A 12,067-nucleotide genomic window follows, 5' to 3' on the forward strand; every position below is an offset into this window, starting at 1 on the left:
TTTTCTGAGCTGCCAGGAACACCATCTTGTGATAATCAAAATTATCACTGTCTATATTTGCTGGACTCTGAAGGAGGAAAAAGAGGATAAATCAAACAGGCCAAACTAGATGAAGAATTGTTTTTTTATTGATACATTGCAAGGTGTGGGTACCAGGAAAGCAGAAAGATTGTTTAAACAACAAGCAGACTTTTGGAACAAGTTATGTTTTACAGGAGTACATTCAAGAAAGCCACTTTTGTTTTAGGACTTTTCCTACCCTCTCTGCTATGGCTTATGTCATCTTACCTAACTGACCATTAGGTGTTAGGAAGTCACAGAATAATTCAGGTTGGAATGGTCCTCTGGAGGTCATCTAAACCTGTCCTCCACCACTCCCTTCCCCCTGGTAGGTCTAACTACAACAGACTGCTCAGGACCTCCTCAGGAGTTTTGATTTCCTCCAAGAATGGAGGTTCAAAAACATGTCTGGGTACCTGCTCCAGTGGCTGACTTCCTTCACACATTACTAAGTATATAGGTTTGTAATTTGATAGGGCTGTAATTTTAAAAGAACCAATCGAAAAATTCATCTTCACATGCCTTCCATGTGTAAAACGGGATGCCTGTAGGCTGGCACCTTGCTGAGTTCAGTTAAACAAGGGAACAAGACAGGGCCTTCTACAAGCTAAGACACTGGTCACACTGCTCACCCCCCCCCCAAAAAAAAAAAAAATCATCTGTTCCTACCACTAGAGCCAAGGTTGATCAATCCCCACTGAAAACAGCTACTTCACAAAAGCTTCATAGCAGTGCATACTGTTGGTACTGTTAAAACTGTGGTCTTGAGATTATTCCCTCTGTTTTTACAAGGCTTTCCATATGCTCTTCTTCGCAGCTAGCTCATTTGGCAGAACGTGCTACCTGCTGTCAGTCTGCAATAATATGCAAGAAAAGCAAAGGATTGAGACAAATAATAAAAATACCTCTGAACAGAATGCATGGAGGAGGGAGAGTAGTTGTGCAAAGATGTCAAAAAGTTCAGGGTATAGAGAATTGCCAAACTGCTGGGGGAAAACTCTCACTCAGTTAACCATGACCATAGCACCCCTATACTAAAAGTTCTTCAGCTAAAAGCAAATAGCAGCTTAGCTCAGGAATTGAAACAGGACCTGCATGCTTAGGAAGTGTCCATCCTTAGACAAAGAAGAAAGACTTTGTGTAGATGGCAGCATGATAATGGTCAGGTACATCAGCTTGGATGTACATCTCTAGCTAACTATCCAGGCAGCCCAAATGCACCACTATGCAATCAAAGGAGATATCTTGTGCATTTCTACTTTATATTTTTCCTAGTCACCTACTACCAGAAAAAGATGTGTTCTAAATTTTTTTTTTTTTTAATAACTCCTTTATTCATTTATGGACAAATGAAATGCAGCATAGGGTTATCTGGTGACACCCCATAAAGCTAGTACAGAAAGTCAATTGAATATAGTCTCTTTCCATAAAGTAGATTTTTTCTGAAGAGTACGTGTAGATCAAAGAATGCATTCTTTTTCTTTCACTAATAAAAGCATTAAATAAGGTGATGAAGAAATTTGGTCCAGTTTATTTGAGCTACCTTAACACAAATGCCTTTCCCACTTTGCTTAGTCTCCAAACACTTTTTGAATGGAAAACTATTTGTAAGATGTTCTATGCAAATCTAAAACCTTTTCAATTTACAATTGCAAAGTTCACTGCATCCCAAAAGGCTTTTTATGCATCAAGAAATTGTTTGGTTATATAAGCCACAGCAGCAAGCACTGGCATTTGGAAGCAGTGATGTAAAGACTTTTCCTTCATTGTCATGCAGGACATTGGCCAATGATTTAATTAATCCAAATGCTAAGAAATTTTGTTCTCTTCTCTCTCAAAGAATAGATGAAAATGAACATTACAGAAGGATAATAAGAAACACTCTGAGACAGAAATATAAATATTGCCAAGGAAAGGATGAATGTGCAGTAGATTAAGGGCATGGCATCTTGTTTAACACAAATGTTAGCTGAAGGGCAAGAGCAAAATGCTATAGTCTCTACCTAGACAGGTAGAGGACACCAACATTTATCACAGAGGCAGTTTTAGAACTGGATCTTCTACCACCTATCTAAAGTTGAGCTTCCATAAGAATTTCAAAAAGAAACAAAGGAAAGTTCAGCTGAATCCAAGTAGGGGCAACAAAATCCAGCACTTATGTACCACAGTTTTATTAACACACTAGTAAACCTCCAAGACAATCTGCATTAATGACTGTCAGCAAGTGCTGGTGTTTACTGGTAAGCATCTCTTACACGTGAACAATGACAACCAGCCAGATTGCATCTGCTCACATGAACTGAAAACAGAAGCACTGAGCAAACCACTTTGTAGTAGCAAATATTTTCCTCTATTATTTAAATTGAATTATGACTGACTAATGCAGATCAGAAAAAAATCCTGTAATTTATTACTCCCCACCATCGCTGATGGTATGCCATAACTGACACACAGATTCATTCGCAATCAACAATGGTGTTGACTGTATGCTACAGTTCCTCTGAGAACGTTTCATGAGAGCTGATATAAAGGTTAGTTTTACCCCTCCTCTGCCAGGCAATATAGCAAAATGCTGTCCTTTTATGCATTAAGAGCAGATATCTTGGATTCTGCTCTCAGAAGAAAAATTAATCGCTTTCGACTGATGTGAACCTAAGAATTCCTGCTTACCCAGGCTTGTTGAAATGAAGAGGGAAAAAAAAAGTTTCAAACTTCATCCTCTGATTTGTTCCGGCTATGTTCTGCATAAGAATGAGAAAGAATTGCACATAAGGAATTTGATCTCACACTACTCAAGTCATTGGGAATTTTCAGTGACTTAAATGGGAGGTGGATCAAGCCCCGGGAGAATAGCAGGGCAGTCAGTTGGCCCAGAGGTATTGATTGTGAGCCCCTTGTCCTTTTTGAAATAATATGTTCAACCCTCAGGCTAGATAGGCTGGCACAAGTGATGTACACTGAACAGAATGCTACCAACTCAGGCTTTTATCGGAAGACTCACAAAATTTGGCGTTTCTCTTTATCCTCAGCTGCTGACTCATGTAGCTATGTAGGAATCTAACATTTTCTATTAAGAAGTTTTTGGCCATGAGATGCAGAGAACAGCTTGAAAAGTCAAAGCCCATAAAGGCTCAAAAACCAGAAGTCATGCCAACAAATCTGAAGCATTGTTTTTTGCAGATCAGACTCATGATTTAAGATGACAATAAGCATTAAATATCCAAGGGCAACTCTTTTATTCTTCAATTTCATCTACTAACAACAAGAAAACATAGAAATAAAACTGCATAATACTCTAAGTGGGCATCCTTGTACAAGTCCTTTAACTCATACATGTAAAGGTGGAAAAACAATTTTGATTAATAGTAAGTTTCATTATGCATTACTTTGAAATCACAGTACTTTGCAAATGTTATAACTCCTGAAGATGCCTAAACACACCATTTCAAAATGTTAGGTTAATTGTGACACACTGAAGAGTTTACACTGAGTACAAGTAAATAACACCGCACAAACATGGAAACATCCTGTGAGAGATAAATGCTTCTGCAACACTGCAAAGACTTTGTCATATAGGGAAAATATAAAACAAAGTCACAACCATTGACTGAATGGGATCACAATTTTAGTTTATAAATCATCTGTGAATCAATGGTTTCAGATCCCAGCAAAACTCTGGTTTACTGGTTACTCTGGAATCTATAAAAAACGCATTACACTAACCAATATAAGCAATATCACAAAAAGATTTAGAACATAAAATTTAAAAAATAGCTTGGGAGAATCTCAGCTCAGGGAGACAAAAGCAAATTCAACTTTACAGAAGTTTTCAGTTTTAAGGGGGAGAAAGTTTACACAAACAAGTTCATTCATTCTGAAATTCCTTTAAAATATAGGTCAAAATATTTTTCCTTTCTTACCCCAATGGAAAAAAAAAAATCTGAGAAAAATATTTTTCAGACAGAAAACAGTGCTGTGATAGATGGTATAAGACACATTTTAATTTATTCCATGTTATATTCCTTAAAAAGATGCAGCTGGTCACTACAGAAGAAGGTCTCCTCTTTACTTGCAAATTGGAGCAGGTAAAGGGGATGTTGTACCTTCCCTAGGATGGGGTGAACTTTCCCAGAGCACAGGTGATGCAGGCAGAAATGAGAGGAAGCCAGAGACACCCACTCAACTGGAAGCCTACAGCATCAAGCTGGATTGGGAGAGTTCTGTGAAGATCAGGAAGAAAAATACAGCATGAGGACACGGGGAAACTGTGTAATATTTAGTTGCTCTCTAGAGTGCTCTAACAGGCAGTTGGTTTGAAAGAAAACCCGGAAGAAAGATTCTGTCCCATAAGGACACAGTGGAGCAGAAAGGGGATTTTTATTTATTTATTTTTACAGATACCTACTGTTTCTATTCTGCCCAAGTGTTCTGTACCTTTAAAAGGTCAATATTCTTGTTTTTCTTTCAAGATTCAAAGTCCTCTTACTGTTTTGGGGATGCTCACTGAAGAAAACTCTGTAGACAGAGCTTCCACAAAGCTCTGAACAATTTAAAGTCCCACCACTTTACAAAAATGCAGTGATGAAGTTGAAAGCGGCTGAAAAAACTGCTCAGCTCACATGATTTAAATCAAATCAGGATTGAAACAGTTTATTGATTTATTAACAACATGTAATTAACTGGCAAGCAGAGAACTATATATTCAGGACCAACATCAACAATACAACAGATAAACAACAATACTATACACTTACAAAAAATGTTAATAAACACCTATTTCTGAACATCCTTCTAAAATGAGTCCCCCAAAGTTGTAATCACAAGCACCTGCACCACAGCGTATGGGTTGCACACAGACACTTCCCCTCCCCTGGAGCGCACAGGCTCTCCTCTTGCACCACCTCCCATGGGCTATGCAGGTGCTCCAGCTGCACCGTCACCCCTGGCGCTCCCTACAACCCACTAACCCCACACTGGGAAGAAAGACCCTCCAGGCACCCCCCACAGGCCCATGGAGGGGCCCCGCATCAGGCATCCATGCTGCTTGTCCCCTCACCAGGACAGGCTGGGCACAGCATCTTGCAGGGAGGCTGCACTCATTGGCCTGGGCAGACTCTTGTTTCCAGGAGGCCACACGGGCTCTACCACAAGTGACCAAAACCCAAGTGCTTTATACTGTCTTCAGAGGAAGGTCTGTGACTAACAAGATTACAGGATAATTCAGGTTAGAAGGGATCTCAGGAGGTCTCTAGTCCAACCTCCTACTCACAGCAGGTTCAGCCATGGGACCAAAGTTGCTCAGGGCTTGATACAGTCAAGTCTTGAAAACCTCCAAGCTGGAGAATGCACAGCCTCGCTGGGCAACTGTTTCACTGTCCTCATAGGGAAAAAGTTTCTCCTTATATTTAGTCTGAATCTCTCATTTCAGCTTATGTACATTGTCCCTCATCCTCTCACCATGCACTGCTGTGAACAGACTTGCTCCATCTTCTTGATAACCTCAAAGCCTTCTTGATAACATTCATATGGGCAGGCTGCTATTAGGTCCTCCTGAAGCCATCTCTTCTCCAGAAGTCCAGGCTTCTACCCTGATTTGCCACCACAAACGCAGTCTATCTCTAGCTGAGCACTTTAGGCACTAGGATACATTTTTCTTGAGTTTCTTTCACAATTCTTCTGAAAAAAAGTAGTTCTTCTAGAACATGGATGGTAATACACAAAGCCAGTGGTTCAGGAAAAAAAACATTGCCAAGATGTTGTGCTTTACTGGGGACTGCAGTTCACCGTGGAGGTAGGGAAGCAGCCACAACTACCCAGGTTATCTAGAGATACATATATTACCTGAAGCTTAAACAGAAAAATACTCCCCTAGAAACAAAGGCAACAGACTTCCCAACAGCTCAGATGGAGAGTTAAAACAGAAGCAACAGGATTATGAAATAGAGGACTCCACTGCCGGCTAACAAAGGATGCCTACAAACATCATGGTCAAGTCCCACTGAAAAATCAAAACTAAAGTTGGTTGACTCTTAAGTGAGCTTTAGGCCATAAGTTACCTTTGACTCCGATCTCTAGTTGCCCTTTCTAGAGATGACACTTCCAATACAATTACATATTTAAGTACTAAAATACATTTAGATACTCCTGAAGACTGACATTCTCCCAAAACCCACTAAGAAAGCATGGGGAATTTACCTGGCCCCATGCAAGTACACTACAGAGAAAGCGGGTAGCCAGGATTGGTCTGCAGGGTGTTACAGAAAGGCAATATTACTCTAGTCATTTTTGGCAACTCTTACCAGACCTTGAGGAGAATATGACTGGGCAAGGCCTCTCTCACCAACAGGCACTGGTGGAGCAATGAAATAACAAAGGAAAGTAATAGTTACCTCTAAAAGTACAGAATGCTGCTTTCTGTCTCAATGAGGGCATCATGCTTTTCAGAATCACAGAATCACAGAATCGCTGAGGTTGGAAGGGACCTCTGGAGATCATCTAGTCCAACCCCCCTGCTCAAGCAGGGTCACCTAAAGCACATTGCACAGGATTGCATCCAGGCGCGTTTTGAATATCTCCAGAGAAGGAGACTCCACCACCTCTCCGGGCAACCTGTTCCAGTGCTCTGTCACCCTCACAGTGAAAAAGTTTTTTCTCATGTTCAGATGGAAGTGTCTGTGTTTCAGTTTGTGCCCGTTGCCTCGCGTCCTGTCTCTGGGCACCACTGAAAAGAGTCTGGTCCCATCCTCTCGACACCCTCCCTTCAGATACTTGTACGCATTGATAAGATCTCCTCTCAGCCTTCTCTTCTCCAGGCTAAACAGGCCCAGCTCTCTCAGTCTTTCCTCATAAGAGAGATGCTCCAGTCCCCTAATCATCTTTGTAGCCCTTCGCTGGACTTGCTCCAGTAGTGCCACGTCCCTCTTGTACTGGGGGGCCCAGAACTGGACGCAGTACTCCAGATGTGGCCTCACCAGGGCTGAGTAGAGGGGGAAGTGAAAGAAGTGAAAGACTCCAGCCAGCCAGGTATCACCAGCAAGCAAAGCATTCAATCACACAAACTAGCACTCCTTTATCCTACCTGTACACCATGCTATTACAGAGGCAGTCTTCTCCCCCTCCCCTGCCTTGACAAGATTGTAAACTCTTATCTACTTAAAAAGCAGGGATTATGACATTAATTCTCAGCAACAGAAGGCTCAAAAATCCCTGTGGCTGTGACATGCCATAACACAGGCCACATACCAAACACCTACAGTTCAAAGGCAAGCTCTATAAAGCAAGCTTAGCAACCCAGTGAAATCCCAGGGTAGGTGGCAATACATGCTAAACAGTCTCCTCTCCTCAGGATGGCCTGGATAGAGAATGCACAGCCAAGTGAATTTTTAAGGCTTAACAGGAGTGCAGTTAACTCATCTCATCTGTGAAGGCTTTACAGACCAAAGATCTTAACCTCTGTCTGTAAATTTAAGACAAAAAGCAAGGGTCCAACAGTCAGAAATCAGGCCACATAGCTTTGAAGTTCATACACAATCAGGCCACATAGTTTTGAAGTTCATACACACAGTGCCAGAGGACACCATAAAGCTAACAGGTGATAGGATTTGATGTCTTCTGTAGAATTTAGAATAATTTCAGTGATTATGTAAAACAAATCCAAGCTCAAGCAACAAGCAAGTCTTTGAAACAGGTCTGTTGTCTGACTGACTATTCCCACTGCTAATCGATACACAGAAAGGACATGCTGCTTCTGGCACTCTTCCAGCCTGAGGAGTATGCATGCCCTTCAATCATGTAGCACTACGGGGATCAAAACCAAATGGTGTCGGGATAGCATCTCTTTCCCCAAGATGGTTTCCAGCACAGATATTCAGCACTACAAGACAAATAATTATTTCAAAGACGACAAATGTACAAGACTAAGTTTTAAAAATAGCATCTATTGGGGGAAAAAAAGGATTGAATTTTCAAAAACAAAACAGTAACCAACTAAAATGTGTGCATCACTCTCTCAATAGAGAATGAAAAATAAACTCTCACAAAATACAAGTCACTAAAAATGAGATGCCAGTAGAGATCAGCAGAACCTGTTAAACATAGAAACTTCACAACCTGAGGAGGAGAACAAGAAGCACTTACCAAATTAATCCCATTTTCAACATTATTCCAACATATTTCCCTTAGCTTGCTTGCAAACATTACCAAAACATTAATACAAACCAAAAGACAGGCACATGCACATTTCCTACAAGCAAACAGCACATCCAACCCAAGTCGCATATAACATCATTTTATTTTCTTTTATTTATAGAAACTTGGTATCATTGTACCATGGTCATATCCTCCTGGGCTCTCAAAAAGGGAAGACATCCTTTAAAGAGATACAAAAATTCACACTCTAAAGGGTTCATACAGAAAATGCTTTGCATATCTTAGAAAGAAAGCATGCATAGAAAAAAAAGCTAGATTGTCAAAACTTCAAAAGGTAAAGGACAGCCAGCTGTTGCTTTAGTCCTGAGAAAATGAGCATCATATCAAAATATCCCTGCGCACTCTTGTCTCAGCAGCCAATTCCCATCCCTACAGATGGTTTGCCTGCTCTGAAAGCTTTTCGACAGCACCCTCTGCCAAAAACTGTGCCTGGAATGTCAGCAAGTGAAAGAAAAAAAAGCCACCATAACTTGGGTTCAGACTTTTGCAGATATAAGTGTCATGGTGTGAAGCTCACCCAAAAGCGCCACCCAAATAAATGAGACCTTGACTGCATCTGCCTAGCTCTGACAGTACAGTATGGTCTGGACAACCGGGAAGCAGCAGACGAACTTGTTATGCAACTGTTGGAACGTCACACTTTCTGAAACACCTTTGGGAGGGGAAATGAGAGTGTCATAGAGAAGACAATAACCCCTGGGGCGGGGGGGAATGTGGGCATGGATGTCTGACACTGTGCAGAAGGCTAAGCCTTCTTAGGAAGGCTACATTCCTATTCTAGGAAGGCTACCCTACAGTAGGAGCTGTAGGGGCTGGGTCACCAACAAGGATCCAATATGTCAGTTGGGCAGAAAGAGTAATTGTCCTGATCCCTTTGGTCCATGGTGCCTGTCTAAACTGTACCAGAGGGGCAGGAGCCTTCCTTGGTATGAATACGTAAGATGTGTCACAGAACAGAAATTGCTATCCACCTGCTATACCTATCTTGCTTAGTAAATAAGCTTTAGATTATCAGTCACTGGGTGCTACAGATTTGTTCTCATGGCCAACCCACCTCAGTTCCGCCATGACGTATGGCAACTACTTCCCACTTGCTTAATGGTATTCAGTACCTCAATGCTCTAGAAAATTTAATTTTTTTTTCTTCTCTCTGATGTCATTAAGTCGCAGAGTTTACAGGGCTTCTACAGAAGAGACAGAAAGTTTATGACTTTTCTAGAAACCAGCAGAAATGGTCAATAGTAAATGAAAGACACTAGGCTGGAGATAGCATAGCTCCAGTGCAGTGTCTTCATTTTCTGAGTTGTATCTTCAAGTTGCCTCAGTTGAATTTACTCTGCAAAGATGACAACAGGCTGAGTTTCACTTATGTATCTATTCTAATGCACTCACACAGAAACTGACTGTTTGGCTGCTTACTCAAGTTTTAAAAACATATGGTATTTCAACAGAACTACTTGCTATTTGCAGTAATATAAAGCAGGGACAGAATCAGACCTGAAGGTTTTGGCTTTCTGCCATTATGAATAGTAAAATCAGCATTCAGGAACAGTTAGGTAGATAAGACACTGCGTGTGCCTCTCTGATTTTAATATTCAGACATCAAAACAGCAGCAAAATCACTGGCAGGCAATCAGCAAAACCTAAAGCAGCAATGAAGCTATTTTCCATTTTTGTGCTATACTGTTTAGTAATTAACATGTGTGTCAAAAGTTTTACAGGTACTGGGAAAGTTGAAAACATTCCCTATACTAAATCTCCCCTCTCCTGCTGCCAACGGTGGATTTTACCTTTCCCTGGCCTAGAAGATGAAGACAACTTTCCCCTGATCCCAAGTCCTGAAAAAAAACTTCAAAATGAAAGCGCCAGCCTGACAAAAAAGCTCCAACTTGAGTACACCAAGAGAGCACAGACAACTTGTGCAAGCACTCCATCTGCAGAACTAAGACCACGAGAGGAAGATCCATGCAAATGCACTGCAGTTATCCTTAGACAGGCTGATTTCTGGGAAAATTAAAATCAAGATATATCTGCCAGAGTAATACCACCTCCTACAAAGAGCAGGACATCTCTCCAGAGGTGCAGAATCTTACTACCTTCTACCTTACGCTTTCTCATAAAGTAGGACCCAAGCGTCATGAGGACACTACCATGACACGACACAGCAATGTGCAGTTGTAAAAGTTATTCTTCTGCCTACAGTGCCAAAACATGGCTGTCTTTAATGGTACAAAGTTGAACTGCAGGCAACTAGAACATTATCTTTTTCACTTCTGACTCCAGGATATCTAGGAAAATAGGCAGCAGGGACAGATGTGCTTTTTAGAGTCTGTATTTTAATTCCCGGTTCTGTTCCTTACAATGAGGTTCTGTCCAAAGCCCTTCATCAGAGAGGCAAGGCCCAGGACACAGATCCAGTCCTCTCCTTAAACCTTTGAATTAAAGGTATTAAAGAAAAGACAATTCCTTTTTCGGCAATATAATTCAACTATGCTTGGTTTCATTATCATGGCTACACACATTTACATGCTACATGCAACAGCTTGCCTCTAGAAGATACTACTGTCAATGAGAACTGGGGGCACAGAGAGGAATTTAGCACTCTGTGCGTTCGGGTTTTTACAGAATATCTGGTTTTGGGCCAGGCCACATCTATAATATGTGAGGGTAGATTGAAGGGAGCAATTCTGATATCATGTATCCTAATGTTAGACATCAGTGAAGCTTAAACAAAGCTGTCCTAGTGTGAAGTTAGAGAGAAAACAACTCTCTTTGACAGTTACTTACCTGCAGAGGTGTGCTGCTGGGCTTATCATGCACATTACCTTTATGCCAAGAAATTTTCTAAGACATTCTCACAGGAACAAAAATTAGAGTTGGCAGAAATCAGAGTTCCCACTGGTCTGGATGCTGGTTTAGGGAGAGTTTCTACAATAAGAATTGTTTTTACCACTGCGACAATAAAATCTCCTTTCAGAAGAATTATAATTTGGTGGTAAAAACAAGATATCAAACAGTTCCTTGGTAAGTGATGAGCAGAGAGAACTATTCTGAAATAATCTAGGGAGTAAAAATCAGCCAGAAGACTATAGTAAAAAAAAAAAAAAAAAAAAAAAGCACACATTTTTACTGCAAAAGAAGAGACAGCCTATAACCTTGCTGATATTAGTGCCTTCTTCAGTCATGTCATTTATCATTTGTTATGTGGGAGCACTTAAAAACCTTAGGCTTGAACAAAGGTGCCATTAAACAGAATAAAAGTATGCTGCTGCCTCCTCTTGAACCCACTGACTTTTGTCAAATTCTTTAGAAAACATTGTTGTGGAGACATTTATTCCCAGACAGTTGTTTTAGATGCATTTAGGTTGAAAGGCAACAAAAATTCTTCTACTAAAAGTGTTCATAAGTCTTAAAAGTGTCTTGATATACTGCTTTAAACACATCTACTGAAAGACCTGGCTTTGGTATTTCCCCTCTCTCCTATATGTGTCAGTTGTTTGACTTGAATTCACCACTTCAAGTTTTTAAAGAGCAAAACTGAAATCTATTCTATGACAGTACTAAATCAGAAATTGTACATAGATGCAAGGAACCATCTCTTCCAGGAGGAAGAGAATGGTCAGCTTTCAAGCCACATGCCTAGATATAGTCGAGGCAAGTGATTATCTCATGGAAGGTAACACACAGTTTTCTCTAATTCAACACAATGGTTTGTTTTTTTATTTTGAACATTGGATACACTTTTGCACACAGTGTTTTTCCCTTTGAAGTGCTGAAAGTCATTAGTAATGGTTATTGG

General features: G+C 40.7%; 1 long non-coding RNA gene across 1 annotated transcript; it reads right to left on the minus strand.

The window, feature by feature from the left end:
- Window positions 1–842: 842 nt before the first annotated feature.
- Window positions 843–6,471, minus strand: LOC106490636 (uncharacterized). Its single transcript, XR_001293643.2, has 3 exons — window positions 6,450–6,471; window positions 2,731–2,801; window positions 843–914 (listed from the first exon to the last, which is right to left on the minus strand). It is a non-coding gene; the product is annotated as an uncharacterized lncRNA (long non-coding RNA).
- Between the last annotated feature and the right edge of the window lie 5,596 nt (window positions 6,472–12,067).

This window comes from Apteryx mantelli, chromosome 1, assembly GCF_036417845.1.
Source record: "Apteryx mantelli isolate bAptMan1 chromosome 1, bAptMan1.hap1, whole genome shotgun sequence".
In the NCBI taxonomy this organism is placed as follows: domain Eukaryota; kingdom Metazoa; phylum Chordata; class Aves; order Apterygiformes; family Apterygidae; genus Apteryx; species Apteryx mantelli.